The 17,820-nt window shown below is 37.2% G+C and overlaps 1 pseudogene; it reads left to right on the top strand.

Annotated features, from left to right (window-relative positions):
* The first annotated feature begins 1,625 nt into the window (after positions 1-1,625).
* On the top strand, positions 1,626-3,530 carry LOC109700869 (fragile X messenger ribonucleoprotein 1 pseudogene; annotated as a pseudogene).
* Positions 3,531-17,820: the final 14,290 nt, after the last annotated feature.

Raw genomic sequence — 17,820 nt, forward strand, 5'->3', positions numbered from 1 at the left:
TTCTACCAGCAAAACTGTCATTAATATTGAAGATGGAATAAAAACCTACCAAAATAAACAGAACCTAAAACACTGCATGAACTCTAATTCACACTACAGAAGATTCTCAAAGTAATCCTACACACAAATGATGAAAATAAACATAGCTTGAAATGATGGAATTATGAAATCTCAAGAGAAGAACTGACAAGTAATTAGAGAGCAGTATAGAATTAGCTCTACACACACAAACCCCTATACAACAAAAACAACTAAATGAAAGGAATCATCACATACCTCTCAGTATTAACACTGAATATTAATGGCCTCAACTCCCCCATCAAAAGACATGGATTAACAAACTGGATTAAAAAGGAAAACCCAAAAATTTGTTGTCTACAAGAGACCTACATTATCAACACAAACAAATATTGTCTTAGGGTAAAATGGTAGAAAAAGAACTACCAAACTAATGGACCCTGAATACAGGCAGGATACTTATCTGATATTTATATCAGATAAAATAGAATTCAAACCTAAGTCAGTCAGGAGAGACAAAGAAGGCCACCACACATTAATAAAAGTGGCAATACATCAAGAAGAAATAACAATTGTTAATTTATATGTGCCCAATGTCAGTGTACCCAACTTCATTTAACATACACTACTGAACTTAGAAACACAGGCAGACCCCATTGCGGTGGTGATGGGAGACTTCAATACTCCTGGATCACCAATAGATATGTCATCCAGGCAGAACAATCAACAAAGAAACTCTAGAATTGAATGACCTAGATCAAAATGGACCTAACAGACCTCTATAAAGTATCCTATCCTACAACAGCACAATATACATTCTTCTCACCAGTCCATGGAACTTTTTCCAAAATAGATCATATTTTATACCAAGAGGATATAAATTCCCTAACTATATCTATAACAAGTAATGTAATTGACGCAGCATTAGCATTTCCCAAAAAGGAGAAGTCCAGGACATGACAGATTCACTGCTGCACTCTACCAGACCTTTAAAGAACTGAAACCAACATTCCTCAGTCTTTTCCATGTAAAAGAAAGGGAAGGAACACTGCTGAAATCATCCTGTGAAGCCAGTATTACACTTATTCCAAAACAGGACAAAGACAAATAACAACAAAAGAAAATTATAGATCAATTTCTTTAATGAAATTAGATGCAAAATTTCTCAATTAACTGCTGGCAAACCTAATTAACACCAAGAAAAAGATCATACACCATGATCAAGTCAATTTCATCCCATGGATTCAGGGATGGTTCAACATATGCAAATTACTAAATGTAATATAACATATTAACAGAAGCACAGAAAAACCCACATGATCATCTCAATAGATGAAGGAAAAGCCTTTGACAAAATTCAGCATGTTTTCATGTTAAAAGTTCTGATGAAAGTAGGAATAGAAGGAATGTACTGCAACATAATAAAGCATATATATGACAAGCCTATATCCATTAATTTACTAAATGGGGAAAATCTGCAACCATTTCTTCTAAAGTTAGAGTCCACTCTCTCTACTCTCTGCTAGCGTGGGCGGCAGCTCAGCCTAGAGCACCTGCAGCCCACCTTTCGGGGGCGGGCTCCCAGCTCCAGCAGGGTTGAGGAGAAGATGAAAGAGCTGGTGGTGGAAGTGTGGGGCTCCAATGGTGCTTTCTACAAGGCATTTGTAAAGAATGTTCATGAAGATTCAATAACAGTTGCATTTGAAAATAAATGGCAGCCAGAAAGGCAGATTCCATTCCATGATGTGATATTCCCACCACCTGTAGGTTACGATAAAGATATCAGTGAAAGTGATGAAGTTGAGGTTTATTCCAGAGCAAATGAAAAAGAGCCGTTGTTGGTGGTTAGCTAAAGTGAAGATGATAAAGGGTGAGCTTTATGTAACAGAATATGCAGCATGTGATGCTACATACAATGAAATTGTCACAATTGAGTGACTACGATCAGTTAATCCCAACAAACCTGCAACAAAAGATACTTTCCATAAGATCAAATTGGAGGTGCCAGAAGACTTAAGACAAATGTGTGCCAAAGAATCAGCACATAAGGACTTTAAAAAGGCAGTTGGTGCCTTTTCTGTGACTTATGATCCAGAAAATTATCAGCTTGTCATTTTGTCCATCAATGAAGTCACTTCAAAGCGAGCACATATGTTGATTGACATGCACTTTCGGAGTCTGCAAACTAAATTGTCTCTGATGCTGAGAAATGAAGAAACCAGTAAGCAACTGGAGAGTTCAAGGCAGTTTGCCTCGAGGTTTCATGAACAGTTTATCGTACGAGAAGATCTGATGGGTCTAGCTATTGGTTCTCATGGTGCTAATATTCAGCAAGCCAGAAAAGTACATGGGGTCACTGCTATTGTTCTAGATGAAGATACCTGCACATTTCATATTTATGGAGAGGATCAGGATGCAGTGAAGAAGGGTAGAAGCTTTCTTGAGTTTGCTGGAGATGTCATACAAGTTCCAAGGAACATAGTAGGTAAAGTAATAGGAAAAAATGCAAAACTAATTCAGGAGATTGTAGACAAGTCAGGAGTTGTGAGGGTGAGGATCGAGGCCGAAAATGAAAAAAGTGTCCCACAAAAAGAGGAAATTATGACACCAAATTCCCTGCCTGCCAGTAATTCAAGAGTTGGATCTAATTCCTCTGAAGAAAAAAAGCATATAGATATAAAGGAAAACAGTGCCCATTTTTCTGAACCTAACAGTACAAAAGTCCAGAGGGGTATGGTACCATTTGTTTTTGTGGGAACAAAAGACAGCATTGCTAATGCCACTGTTCTTTTGGATTATCACCTGAACTACTTAAAGGAAGTAGACCAGTTGCGTCTGGAGAGATTACAAATTGATGAGCAGTTGCAACAGATTGGAGCTAGTTCTAGACCACCAGCAAATCATACAGGTAAGGAAAAAGGCTATGTGACTGATGATGGTCAAGGAATGGGTGGAGGTAGTAGACCTTACAGAAATAGGGGGCACGGCAGATGCGGTCCTGGATATACTTCAGGAACTAATTCTGAAGCATCAAATGCTTCTGAAACAGAATCTGACCACAGAGATGAACTCAGTGATTGGTCATTAGCTCCAATAGAGGAAGAGAGAGAGAGCTTCCTGCGCAGAGGAGACAGAGGAAGAGGACGAGGAGGAGGCTTCAAAGGAAATGACGATCACTCCCGAACAGACAATCGTCCACGTAATCCAAGAGAGGCTAAAGGAAGAACAACTGACGGGTCACTTCAGAGTTGACTGCAATAATGAAAGGAGTGTCCATACTAAAACATTACAGAATGCTTCCAGTGAAGGTAATCGGCTGAGCACGGGTAAAGACCGAAACCAGAAGAAAGAAAAGCCAGACAGCATGGATGGTGAACAACCACTTGTGAACGGAGTACCCTAAACTGCATAATTCCGAAGTTGTATTTCCTATACCATTTCTGTAATTGTTATTCCATATTAGAAAACTTTGTTAGGCCAAAGACAAATAGTAGGCAAGATGGCACAGGGCATGAAATGAACACAAATTTTGCTAAGAATTTGTTCTGTTATTGGCCATAAGCAACAAATTTTCAGACTTAAACAAAACGATCTTGAAATTTGAAACATTGTTTTTAAGTGTTCTTAGCACTTCATGGCAGGTTTTTGTTTTATAAATTACTGAGCAGTGATATTCTTTATTAATTTGGACCATTTTCCTGCATTGGGTGATAACTCACTAGTACATTTCAGTTTTTTCTGAATAAGTATCATTTATGGTAATCACAGCAGACTTCTCTTTTCAATCTCATATAGGAGTCTTCATGAAACGGTGTGTCATTTCATGTCCTGTGTCAGTTTATGTTTTGGTCCACTTCTCCAGTATTTTAGTGGACCTTGAAATGTGTGTAATGTGACATTTGTCATTTTCATTAACAAAAAAATGTTGTATGATCTGTGCCTTTTTTTATATATTTGCAGGTAGGAAATTTGGATGCAGAGTTCAGGGACGATAAGTCAGAGAAACACTAAATGTTAAAGATGTAGCAAACCCTGTTGAACATTAGTACTTTATAGAAGAATGCATGCTTTTCATATTGTTTTCCTTACATAAACATCAGGTTAGGCAGTATAAAGAATAAGACTTGTTTTTTGTTTTTCTTTTGTTGCACTGAAATTTGACAATGTTACTGAAAGGGATGTGTAATTTTTCTGTACAGACAGAAGAAATAACTATCTTTTCATCTGAGAGGCTAAAATGTCTTCAGCTAGGAACAAATCTTCCCAGTTGAATGTTAGTAGGATGTGCCTGCTCTTTGGCCTGATGACTAATTTTAACTGAGAACCGTTTTTTAAATTTTGTCCTCCTCAGATTTTGTGATGTTTTTCATATTTTAAGTTCAACCTTACTTTGAGGAGATAGGAAAGTTGTTTTCATGTACATGTAATTACCCTGTGAAGTACAGGTACTTTGTCTAAGAAACATTGGAAGCAGGTTAAATGTTTTGTAAACTTTGAAATATAAAGTCTAATGTATAAGCAGAATTGAAAAGCATACTAGTATTGGTTAACAATACTGTTTTTCCTTTTTTGTTTCGATGTGTTGGGTTTTGGTTTTGGTTCTAAGTCTTTCTTTTTTTAATGAATGAAATTTATTGAGGAAAAATATGTGAAGGACCTTCACTCCTAAGATGTTATATTTTTCTTAAAAAAAAAATAACTCCCAAGTAGGGGTACCACTGAATCTGTACAGAGCAATACAAACTGAGGTTCTGCTTCTGATGTATTTTGTGAGTTTGTTTCTTTGAATTTTCTGTTTACAGTTACTTTTCCTTGCATACAAATAAGCATATAAAATGGCAACAAACTGCACATGATTTCACAAATATTAAAGTCTTTTAAAAGGTATTGCCAAACATTAAGGTTGATTTCTAGCTATTTAGTCTGGTAATGTATAGCATTTGAAAACAGAAATTAGTACCTTGCACACATCATCTGTAAACTGTTTGGTTTAAAATACTGTAGATAATTAACCAAGGTAGAATGACCTTGTAATGTAACTGCTCTTGGGCAATATTCTCTGTACATAATAACGACAACAGATTGGATTTTATGTTGACATTTGTTTGGTTATAGTGCAATATATTTTGTATGCAAGCAGTTTTAATAAAAGTTGATCTTCCTCTGCTAAAAAAACAAAAACAAAACAAAATAGTCCTGGAATTCCTAGCTGGAATAAAAAGACAGGAAGAAGAAATAAAAGGAATCCAAATGGGTAAAAAGAATTTAAACTATTATTATTATTTCAGCTGACATGATATTCTACCCAACTATCCCCAAAAACCACCAAAAATCTCCTAGACCTCAAAAACACCTTCAGCAAAGTAGCAGGATACAAAATCAATTTACAGAAATCAGTAGGAATTCTATATACCAAAAATGAACAGAATGAGAAAGAAAATAGGAAAACAGTTCCATTTACAATAGCCTCAAAAAAATACCTGGGAATAAACTTAACAAAGGAAGTAAAAGACCTGTACAATGAAAACTATATACCACTAAAGAAAGAAACCAAAGAAGGCTACAGAATATGGAACAATCTCCCATGATCATGGATTGGTAGAATCAATATTATGAAAACGACTATATTACCAAAGCAATCTACATCTTCAACACAATCCACATCAAAATTTCAATGACATTTATCACAGAGGTTGAAAAATCAACCCTAGATTTTTTATGGAAACACAAAATACCTGGAAGAGCCAAGGAAATACTGACCAAAAAGAGCAACACTGGAGGTATCACAATTCCTGACTTCAAACTATACTACAGAGACAGCAATAAAAAACAGCATGGTACTGGAACAGAAACAGACCTGAAGACCAATGGAACAGAATAGAAGGTCCAGATATGAAGCCATACAACTATGCCACATGGTTTTTCACAAAGGCACCCAAAATACACAACAGAGAAAATACAGCCTCTTCAACAAATGTTGCTGGGAAAACTGGGTATCTTCATGCAGAAAACTGAAACTAGATCCATGTCACTAACCCTGTACAAATAAGTGAAAGTGAATTAATGACCTTAATATAAGCCCTAAAATTTGGAAACAACTATCATATGTAGTAGGAAATACACTGCAGTGTGTAGTCCTAAGCAGCAACTTCCTAAATAGCACAACAATAGCTCAGCAAGTAAGAGAAAGGATGAACAAATGGAAATGTATCAAATGAAAAAGCTTCTGCACAGCAAAAGGAACAGTCACTAAACTTAAGAGACTGTTCAAAGAATGGGAGAAAATCTTTGCCAGCTATTCATCTGATAAGGGACAGAGATCCAATATCTACAGTGATCTCAAAAAACTCAACCCCCAAAGAATCAACAACTCAATGAAGAAATATGCACATGAATTGAATAGGGAATTTTCAAAGAAAGAGGTACAAATGGCTCATAAATACATGAAGTGATTAACTTTCCTGGCCATAAAATAATGGAAATCACAACTACATTAAGATTTCATCTCACCCAATTAGAATGGCTATGATCAAAAGCACCAAAAATAACAAATGTTGTGAGGATGAAGTAAAACAGTAACCCTTGTACATTGCTCATAGGAATGTAAATTAGCACAACCATTATGGAAAGCAGTATGGAGAGTCCTTAAAAAGTTAAAAATAGAACTGTCATATGATACAGTGATACCACTGCTGAGCACATACATTAGAGACACTTGCACATCAATGTTTATTGCAGCCCTATTTATAATAGCCACGCCATGCAAACAACCCAGATGCCCCACAACTGATGAATGGGTTTGAGAAAATATGATCTGTCTATCTATCTGTCTATCCATCTATCTACTTCTCCACAATGGAGCTTTATTCAGCCATAAGGAAGAATGAAAGCATGTGGGCTACAGGTAAATGGATGGAATTGGAGGATACCATGTTAAGGGAAGCATACCAAGTTTAGATAAAAGCCTCATATTTTCTCTCATATGTGGAAAAAGAGATTCAAAAGAAAAGTATATACACAAAACCAAACATGATCATATACAAAATTATATGCAGAACATGTTTATCATAGTGGAACTAACCTATGGAACTTGGGGGAGGAAGAAAAGGCAAAGAGAAAGATAGAGTCAACAATACTGAAATACATCTGTTCAGGTAGAGTATTTAATAGTACATAGTGAAAGCTGCTGAATAATGGGGGTGGGAGGAAAGGGCTAAAGGAGAGTAATGGAAGGGGTTGAACAAAGTATAGTATATTCACAGCTGGAAACACTGAGAAACCCTTTTGAACATTGACATTGGAAGTAATGAAATAGAGAAGTGTGAAATAGGTACAGTGAGTTGGGCAGGACTTGTGGGAAGGGGAATGGGCAAATGGAGGAGATGAAGGTGAAGGAATATGGTTGATGGGCTTCCTAGACATGTAGGAAGTAGAATGATGAAATGTCTTGTGGTTGCTTTAACGCAGAGGGGAGGTGTTTGCATAAAGGTGGTGGGGGACAATCTAGCCAATGGACACATAAGGCTATTAGAATTGTCACAATGAATCCCCTATGTACAATGAATATATTTTAATAAAAATGGGAAAAATAAAATAAATTTAGAAGGAAAGAAACAATAAATGAAGCCAGGTGTGGGAACTTGGAGGTGTGGCTCAAGAGGTACAGTACTTGTTTTGCAAGCATGAATCACTGAGTTCAAACCCCAGATCCACCAAAAGTAAAAAGTAAAAGAGGAGCTGGATTCAAATTATTTAGGTGATCCCCTACTGCTCATTGGGATGGAGATAAAAAGATCTGCATTAGTAGGAGCCCCAACAAAGGAGGGACACTGATTCTTCCTGTCCTTTTAAGATCTCATTGTAACATAAGATGCAAAGCCAGGCTCTCTCTTGGTCCTCTCTCAGCTGACCAGTAAAATGGCAAAAAGACTAAATTAAGATGACCCTGATATATCCTGTATAACTACCACCAAAATCTGTTGAGTTCACTGCAGCAGTCCAAAACAATGATGCTCATGCTTGTCATCCCAAGCTACTTAGGAGTGTGATCAGGAGGATCGCAATTCCAAGCCATCCCTGGAAAAAAAAAAGTTTGGGCGACGTCACGTCTGTGGAAAAAAGTTTGATGTGGTAGTATATGCCTGTCAGCCCACCTACAGCTGGAAAGATAAAATGGGAGGATAACAGTCCAGATCGGCTCAGGCAAAAAGTGAGATCTTACCCCAAAATAGCCGAAGGAAAACATTTTTAAAAAGCTGAAGGTGTGACTTAAGCAATACAGTGTCTGCTTAGCAAGCATGAAGCCCTGAGTTCAAACTCCAGCACTGCCAAAACATGTTGCTCATTCTGGACCTCAGACAGGTCAGGCTCGCTGAACTAACTAGAGACCAGGAATGAACATACCTTGAATATTCTCAGCAGCAGCCCAAACCTGACCCACTGCTAAGGAAATCAGAGTCAGCACCTGTGACCATAGACACAGGTTGATTGCTGTGGCCCCTCAGCTAACAAGCTCCAAGTCTGATTCCTTATAAAGACAGTAGTGGTAGTCACTGCATCAAAAATCACTTCATCAAAAATGAAATAGCGTCGTTACCATAAAACCCCAGGATGAAATATTTTATCACTAGAGGGAGCCACACGGCATCAAATATACTTAAGGCTCAAGGTGTTCTATACAAAATTGCCCACCAGGTGGCATGTACACAGTAAGCAGGTTGGCACTCAACACAAAACTTGCTTCCCATATCCCAGTGTCCTGTGAAGAGGCAGAGAGACTGGACCAATCCTAAAAGAGGACTACATCCTTGTTTACATCAAAGGTCAGCTAAGTTGTAAGTGCTTTTTACCCCAAAATTTTACAAAAATTAAAATAGAAGGTAATTAGAGTTTTAGTTATGAATTAATCTGTGGCTAGTAAAAAAAAGTTTTAATTTAATAAGAAAGTACAGATTTTGACTCACTGGGGCTTCTAGTCTCAAGTCTTCCTTGAGTCTAGAATGACAGATAGTGTAAGCACCTGATTTGGCATTTACATTTAGAGTTTAAAGCAAAGAATACAACCAGGTGCAAAGGAGTTGTTTCATAAAAACAAAAAGGTCAATTCCTCTAAAGAATAAACTGTTTATGCATCACACTACAGCAGAGATATTTGTTGAATATACTAAAATTTCAAGGATTGTAATGTGAACAATATTGAAGAATTTTTAACTATATAGTGAATTTGATAAAAAAAATTTGTACTTGGTTGTTTAAAAATCAGTAAAATTCGGTGTCTGATATCAGAAATAAACAGCCACCATAAAGTTAACATGAGTTTGTAACTTTAGCCAGTTTTAAAACAACTTGGATTCTTGCACCAAAACCCAAAAAAAATTCAAATAGAAAGATGACAAAATAATTACTGTTTCAGTGATGAAATATTATTAGAAAATCATGGGAAATGTTTAAAAAATTATAAGGAGTGTTTTTTCAAATAAATTTAAAGCCAATTGCCCATCTAATGAAAATTTTGTGCCTTTCTTTTTAATTTAATTTTTATTGGCATAAATTAACTATACAAAATGATTTTACTGTGATATTTGCAACTTGCTTATGATGTGCTTTGACCCAGTTCGCCCATTTTTATTACTCTTTCTTATCCTTCCGCCTTCTCCCCTCTCATTTTCATAGGTTTTGGTGAGTTTCCTTGTGCCATATATATATATATATTACTTCTACAATATTTACCCCCAAAAAAGAAAGTGCCTTTATTGAGTTTTTAGTTGATCCCAAAGATACCCATATCAATGAAGAAATGTTTTCAATTCATGACCTAAAAGTAAAACTTGTGGCACTGATATTTTAAATCTTTTACATTTATCAAGGAATATTTTCAGGTAGGTATGAAAACTAGTTTTTTCATGATGGACAGTGATTCAGCTATATTGGGTCAAACTCTAGGTTTAAAGGGTTTTTTAACAAGAGACTGATGTTTCCCTTATTGTTTTATTCACTCTGTGATACATAGAAAATTGTGCTCAGTTGTCACAGCAGATTCTATGAAAAGCATCATGGATGGGTATAGTTGTTAAAACCATTCAGTATATAGGCTTTATGAATAATTAATATTTTATAGAACTATTGAAAGAAATAAAAGGCAATGATATTTTTAAAGAATGACAGCCCATACTTAGTTTACTCAATAATGTGAACTATGTGTGAATGAGTTAAATGAGAAGAGCCAAGCTTAATTTTGACCTAGCTAACCAAGTATGAGAATTTATGTTGATATTAAAATTTTCCATAATATAAATCAATAATAATGATTTTATACATTCTCCCAGCATAAGTCAATATGCTAAAAAATTTTAATTGTAACTGGCTGTCAAGCAAATTGGCTGTAAAATCGTCTGTGTTATTGATCAATTTTTCAATGATCTTCAAATACTATAATGCCTCTTTGAATTTGATGTTAATAATACTGAGTTGGCAACAATTGTTAGTGAATTTACTTAACATGGGTGACATTATTTTGAAAATTATTTCCTTTGGCTTCAAAGGAAAAGCATATTTAACCATTTAATTAAGTTACTAGAAAACATTTAGGTATTTTATTAAATAACTTGATATGTGATTTACATTTTTAACTGTAAATTTTATTAAGTCTAAATACAGATGAAGATTTCTGATGAAAAGTTACTGTGAGAATTGAGATGTGCAGTATGTGTAAACCATATATCAGATTTCAAAGACTTATTGTGGAAAATCAGTACAAAAAATATCTCACAAATGTTTGTATTGCATATTTTGGATATATTAGGTTAATAAAATATATTAGTTAATTTCATCTATATCCTTTACTTTTTAGATTGTACTGTTGGAAAACTTAATTACATTTCTGATTCACATTGTTTCCTTTGGACAGCACTGAACTCAACTAGGACCATAGACTCCTTCTTAGGGGACTGAAATGGTAGATTTCTGACTGGTTTACAAAAACAAGCTTCCCTGCCCTTGTCACAGACTCATACCATTCTATTATTGTGAGAATTGAATGGGATAACATATAAAATGAATAGCTGGAGGTCTGGCACCTAACAAGAGTTATATAAGAGTTAGCTATTATTATTATCGTTAGTATAATTGACCAGGACTTATTAAAATACAATTTAATAAGGAAACGCACCAATAAAATAATGCCTGGTCGATATAAAAACCGTACACATCACCAGTTATGAGCAAACTGCAAAGAGCCGAGAGCCTTCCTTGACCAGTTCCACCAGAGCTATGGCTAGGGAAAGATAAGTTGAGGTGGTAGCTTTGGCATAACGTTTAAGGATGTGCCAAAAAAGAAAGAAAACCTCAGTAATCAACTAGAGAATACTTCAGTGCAGTATTTCCATCAATCAAAGTGAATGTAAAAATCTTCTATGAACAAACTATCAGAATTATAAATAAACACAGGAGCAGTATGACTTACTGGTTTCTGTCTTTGCCCCATATTCAACATGGCTCTGATAAACACCACACTGACCCTGCTTCACTCTTCTAGCGCTAGTCCCAAACTGGAGTGAGGATGAGAGATCGGCTCCTGACAAAGCACACCAGGCTGGTCTAGCAAACAAGAACTGCTTTCCATTTTCTGTAAAATCCAACCAAATCGGAATGAGAGGTCCTTGCAGCTTGGGGAGATCTGGGCCAAGAAGCCTGCTAGGAGCAAACATCCAGGATGCCTTACAGCTTCTTTCCCAGGATGCCCTGTGGTGCTTCCCTTCCCCAGATGCCCTACAAACCAAGGTCAGTACTGGAGCTAAGCTATTGTTGCCTCACCAAAACAAGTCCTACTCACTTAGGCTTGAAGCACCGTGATGGATGGTCTTGAGAACTACTGTCACTTCACTTGGAACTGGAGCACTGTGGATCTCCACAGCACCCTGGACACACTGATGACAATCTTTTACCTCCTGTTCATCCTGGGCTTTGGCCCGTGGGTATGGTGTGACCCAGGGAGAAGAATGGTCCTGGTCACTGGGCTGGGTTTGACCCCTTCCTGCCAGTACCTGGTCCCCACCTTGCATCCTTGAACCCTGCCTATGGAGAACCCTCAGAGCAAACCTCTCCAACCTCCATTTGCCTGGCTGCTCCCCACCCTTCCCACCAAGATTCAGCACACTTTTTCATCAGCAAAGCCATATTGGATCATCAGCTTTCACATGCCTCATACTCTCCTCCCCCAAATCATCCACTAGTTCAAATGCTCCCATCCCTGCTGCCTGGACCCTGAGCAGCATTTCCTAATGAGCCTTGTTATGATAACCGTGATGGTCATCATCCTCCTAACCATGATGTGAACAGCATAGTCCCCCCTACCTATCCAAGAGTGCCTCATCTTTAGATTCATCCAGTAATATAAACAAATTCAGAAATTTTTCATCTGTACTGGATGAACACTTACAGGCTTTTTCTTGTCATTCTGTAAACAATGCAATATAACAGTTATTCACAATGCATTATGTGTTATGAGTAAAACTTAAATCAAAATCTAGAGGTGATTTGTAGTACACAAGAGAATGGTCATAGGTAAATACTGTGCCATTTTATATAAGGGATTTGAACACCTGCAGATTTGGGTTCTTCAGACACCTCTGAATCAAGTCCATATGGATACTGAGAACTGTACTGTTATTAGAAGTGAGGTTCAAAAACATTAAGTAACAACCAGAACTCTCTGACCTGAGCCTAATCACTCCGTGTTGCAAGCAAGGCCTCAAAAGTCATGTTAACTTGGATTTCTAAATGTTTCCTTTACATTTAATAAAGAGCCTATATTTCCTCCTCTAGTACAAGGTATTCTCAATAGGGTGGAACCACATCTCCTTTACTACAGTCTGCTCACAGAGCATGTAAGAACTCAGAAAGATGGCCTATAACTGTACTGCTAAAGGCCAGAGCAGCCCATGTTCCACTTAAAGACTAGGTGAGTATGAAAGCTTTCAATAGTGTCATGGTTTCTCCCCTTGTCTAAGTTGTTTACCATCAGAAGCTTCTGCTTGGCCTAGTCCACCAAACAAGAGTGACTTGCGACAGTGCTGCCAGTTGCTATTCAGCCTGCCCAGCTGAAACTTTTCGTGCCCTGTGACCTGTACTCTTGGGGTATTTGACCAGGTCATGAGCAGGAGCTTACTGTAGAGAATCTGGCTCTTCAAAGTACACTCATTGGACAATCTTAAAAGATTACAGTGAGTCAGAATATGATTGGGCAGACAGAATAATGGAGACATAGACTCACTCCCTCCTCTTAAGAGAATTTTGTACTAGAATAGAAAATACATTCAGCCCTCCATATGCAAAAGTTTCAAATCCACCAGTTGAGGATGATGTCATTAATCTTAGAACATTTTGTAAATTTCTTTTTTAAAGCCTCATTTCCCTCTACCTATATACAGCTGATACCTTCCTCATGAAAACTCAGATATGCATATACTTAGGATGCAGTGCATGGATTTAGAAAGTTACTTCTTGGATTTATGATGAGAAGAGGTTGCCTGTTAAAATGCAGACACCTCAGTAGTAATAAGTTCACTTTTTCCATAGGAAAACATTTTCCATCAACCAGCTGTCATCCTTAGTTCATGCTATTTATAAGCAATCCAGGAGCTCTCCAATATTATCATTTAACCTTACCAGAGGTAGGGATCAGATCTGGGAACCCTTAGTAGAGAGGACACTAGAAGGACACTGTTGTAATGACAGTATGACTACCCTCCTGGAAGAACCTAACGCATGTTCAGATTTCCACTCTGTATTGACACATACATTCACTAAACCACTTATCTTTCATTCTCTGCCAGAAACTATGGCACTGGCTAGCTACTCAGGGAAAAAGTAAAGCAATCTTCTTTTCACAAAGCTGTAGAGAAACAGCTGTAACTATGCAGTCTCATAGACGGAAGAGACTATAGACCCTAGCTAAGTGGCTATGGCTTTCCTTACTTCAGGGGATAACAAATTCTATTCCTATAAAAAGAAGAGAAGAGTAGATTTTGGTATAAGTGAAGACAGTCTCTTTGAGAGATCTGTGTCTTTGGAACAGTTTAGTTTCTTATATTCCTGTGCTTTGGTTTTTGTTTTAGGCTGTACTGTCACCCAGTCCTGCTAAAGTAAGAGACTCCTTCCTGGTTAGTAGAAATCTAGCCTATAGTGGTTGGTGAGTGCACTGCAAATGTAGCAGTCCTCTTGATTGGGGGGGGCAGTGTGTGCATTAGTTTGTTAGTACTTTAATTTCGATGACTTATTACCAAACTAATTTGAAGGCACTAAATCAGGAGTGTCTTTTGGGGAGGAGATATGGTCTTGGTATTTAACACAGTCTGGACTGCAACTCAACATTTTCCTGCATCAGTCTCCTGACTGTTTGGATTATAGACACGCATTGGAAAACCTAGCAGGAATTCAACTCAATTTAGAATAGTAACCACTGTATACCAGTGTAATGTTCTAGGTTTAGGGACATAGATAGAAAATAGGCATCTCTGTCATATGGAAGTACAAAGTAAAAAGTGGAAGCAGGATGCATAGGTAACGAATTACAGTACATTACAGTCCAGGACAAGAAGTCTGTTAGATGATACACAGGGAAAAAGCATGTATGAAAGGTAAACTTAGGCTTTTGGGCACAGTGACACAGGAAAGTTCTTATGGAAGTGTTATATGGGCAGGATGTGGAGGTGGAGTACATATTTTCCAGGTAGAAAGAGTGTACATGCTTCCAGGCAGAGGGAATAGCATGTTTCAAAACATGGAGGTACAGAGTAGCATGGTGATGGAGGAAGGCAGGGTGGAAGGCAAAAATATTTTTGTTATATGTATGTCAAATAATTTGTTGATTGCACAGGGTGATTTTGTCCAAGAAGAGTGACTCAAAACCCCCAGAGCAGTGTAGGCAGCTGCCCATCTATAGCCCTGTACCTCTGCTGGAGTAGGTGGGGCCACCTCAGGGAGGAAGAACATGTGAGGACTCATGCAAAGCCTGAGCCAGGTTCACTTTGTAACTTATTATGTAGTGAGGACTAGAAAAGCAAGTGAAAATATATGTAGGGAGTTGCAAAAACAAGGGAACCAAAGAGAGGGTTAACCCACAAATCTCATTATAAACTGTGCCCTTATAGCTGACTACCAAACTACACAGGTTCCACAAACACCTGTAAAGTGCCAACTAAATTAGTTAACAGTAGGATGCATTAAAAAAAAAACCATAAGCTGCTGCATGTTACAGGTAGGTGTGAGTGGTGGCATGAAAGATTTTGCAGCTTGAGTCTAAGAAAACTAATTGCCTACTAAAACAAAAAGCAGGATTTCCCACAAGAGAAATATAGATTCTATAGGTCTACATTATATTATTTACAATGGTTAGTTTTCCATCAACAATTACTAGACATACACAGAAGTGGGAAGATAAAAGTGAACCACATTCTGGAAGGAAAGCAATAAATATAAACTGACTCTGAGCAAGCTCAGATGTTGATTAAACACTTCAAAGCTGCAATTGTACGTATGCCCAAAAAGTAAAGTGTGATACTAATGAATGAACAAAATGTATCTTCTCAACAAAGAAACAGAAACTGTAGAAAAGAACCAAGAAGAAATAGTAAAGTCAGAAACCATAGTAATGGAAATGAAAAAACTCACAAGAAGGGTTTGACAGAAGATTTTAAATGACAGAGGAAAGAAAATCAGTGGATTTTAAGATAATAAGAATTGTCTTATTCTTGGATAAAGAAACAAGAAAAAAATAGAGGAACAAAACCCCAAAGACTTGTGATGCTTATACTCCAATATGAATTTATGTCAAGTCCCAGATTAGAGAGGGGAAAAAAAGGAAGAAAAATGTTTTTTAAGTGATAATGACTGGGAATTTCCCAACTTTGGTGGAAAATGTTCATTTACAGATCTCAGAAGTTCAACAAGCACTAAATAGAATAAAAGTAAAACCATACCTAGGTGAAACTGCTACAAGCAAAAATAAACAGAAAAAGTCTTGAAAGTAGTAAGAGAAAAAAATACCACATTACATGCAAGGGAGCAAGGAGTGACACACTTCATAGTTGATTTCTCACTGGAAACAATGGAGACCAGACAACATTGGAATGATATATTCAAACTATTGGAAGAAAGAAACATCTCTCAGCCAGGAATTTTGTATTACAGTTAAAGCATAATCCTTTAAAAATCAAGCTGATAGGGTAGGTAATTATTTTTTAAAACACAAAAAGCACAAAGTGTACAGAAAGAAATCAACATACTGGATGTCATTGATATTTAAATGTTTCACTCCTTAAAAGACGTTGTTATGAAAGTGAAATATCAAGCTAGACAGTGTGAGGAAATATTTTTAAAATTTATTTAAAATAAAACATTTTATTCAGAAAATGTATTTTTTAAAAACTCTCATAACAGTAAAAAAAAAGAAGGCTTGAATTAATGTTTTGCAAAGGAAAACATACAAATGGCAAATAGTCACATAAAATTGCTCTCCTTTATCATCAGTAAAATACAAATTAAGAAAAAATTCCAGCATGCACATCTCTTTATATTCTTTTATGAGCTGGTCATTTGGGTTTGTCTTCAGAGTAGAAACAGGAAAGGCTTGGGAAAAACAAAGTTTATTTTATCCACAGGTCCCAGAGCCAGGAGAGTCCCAGAGATAGCATGCAACACAGGACTACATGGAATAACAGATGGTCAAAAGGCAGAATACAAGAGTGAAAGTTCAGTGTAGACTATGGCCTTTAATGGGGTTTCCATGGAAAAGGCAGAATGAACAGTTTAGGTTTGCTTTTGAACAATTAAGACTGGTTTGAATAATATTAACAGGTTTGGGGCTATAGAGGAGATCCCTAGTTGCCTAGTACCTGGGATGATTAAGGCAGAAGAATATTGTCCCCTGGGAGCACAGGCCAGGTAGAGGTTGTGCTCCTGATTGGTTAACTTGCTTATCAAAGGCATGTCCAGCCTGGACCCTTTGTTATCTCTAAGAATTCTGGTCTTTGGAAGGGCAGTCTCTTCCTAGCCAAAGAATTTTTTTAAATGTCAAACCATCAAGGCATACAGAAGATTTTAAAATATTTACAGTGTACACCAGAATGGCTAAGAGTAAAATCAGAGTACATGCTTTGATATCCTCCAATTGAATAATAGATTATCATACCACCTGTCAGATTATTCATAAGCCCAGGAGCAAGGTCTGGAACAAATCCTCTCTGCTCTCAGGAGCAGCCAAACTTTCTAAAACCTTGAGCCTTCAGAAATGTGAGGAAATGGTTGTATGTTGTTGAAGGCATACAGTGTCCTGTGTTGTTATGGCAGCCCTAGAAAACTCATACCAACAGTAAATATAAAAACAGCTTGGGAAGCTTAGAACCTCACTGAGAAAATGAACTATGTAGTCCAAGATATGATTTAGATCCCAAAGAATGGTGAAGACAATGAAAGCGATAGGTGCTTAGGAGAGGGCATATATCCCTAATAAGGCCCCAAGTAAGTCTTCATCAAGCAGGTGGAGTTTGAGAGACATGTGTAGGTAGGTGGGCATAAGAGTAGCCTGGACAGAAAGTGAGACAACATTCATTTAGCAATTACTGATTTACCAACCATGAGAGAGGCACCGCATGAGGGTCCAGGGACCCTCATTGTGTCATGATTGTGTCCAGGGACACAATCAGTACAGTACAATCAGTGCATAGTCCTTGCACTCATGATATGCCTGAGCCTGAGATAGAGAGCCTGAGACAAGGTGGAAACAGGATCCCGCGGGACACTAGG

The sequence above is a fragment of the Castor canadensis genome, chromosome 18 (assembly GCF_047511655.1).
Source record: "Castor canadensis chromosome 18, mCasCan1.hap1v2, whole genome shotgun sequence".
In the NCBI taxonomy this organism is placed as follows: domain Eukaryota; kingdom Metazoa; phylum Chordata; class Mammalia; order Rodentia; family Castoridae; genus Castor; species Castor canadensis.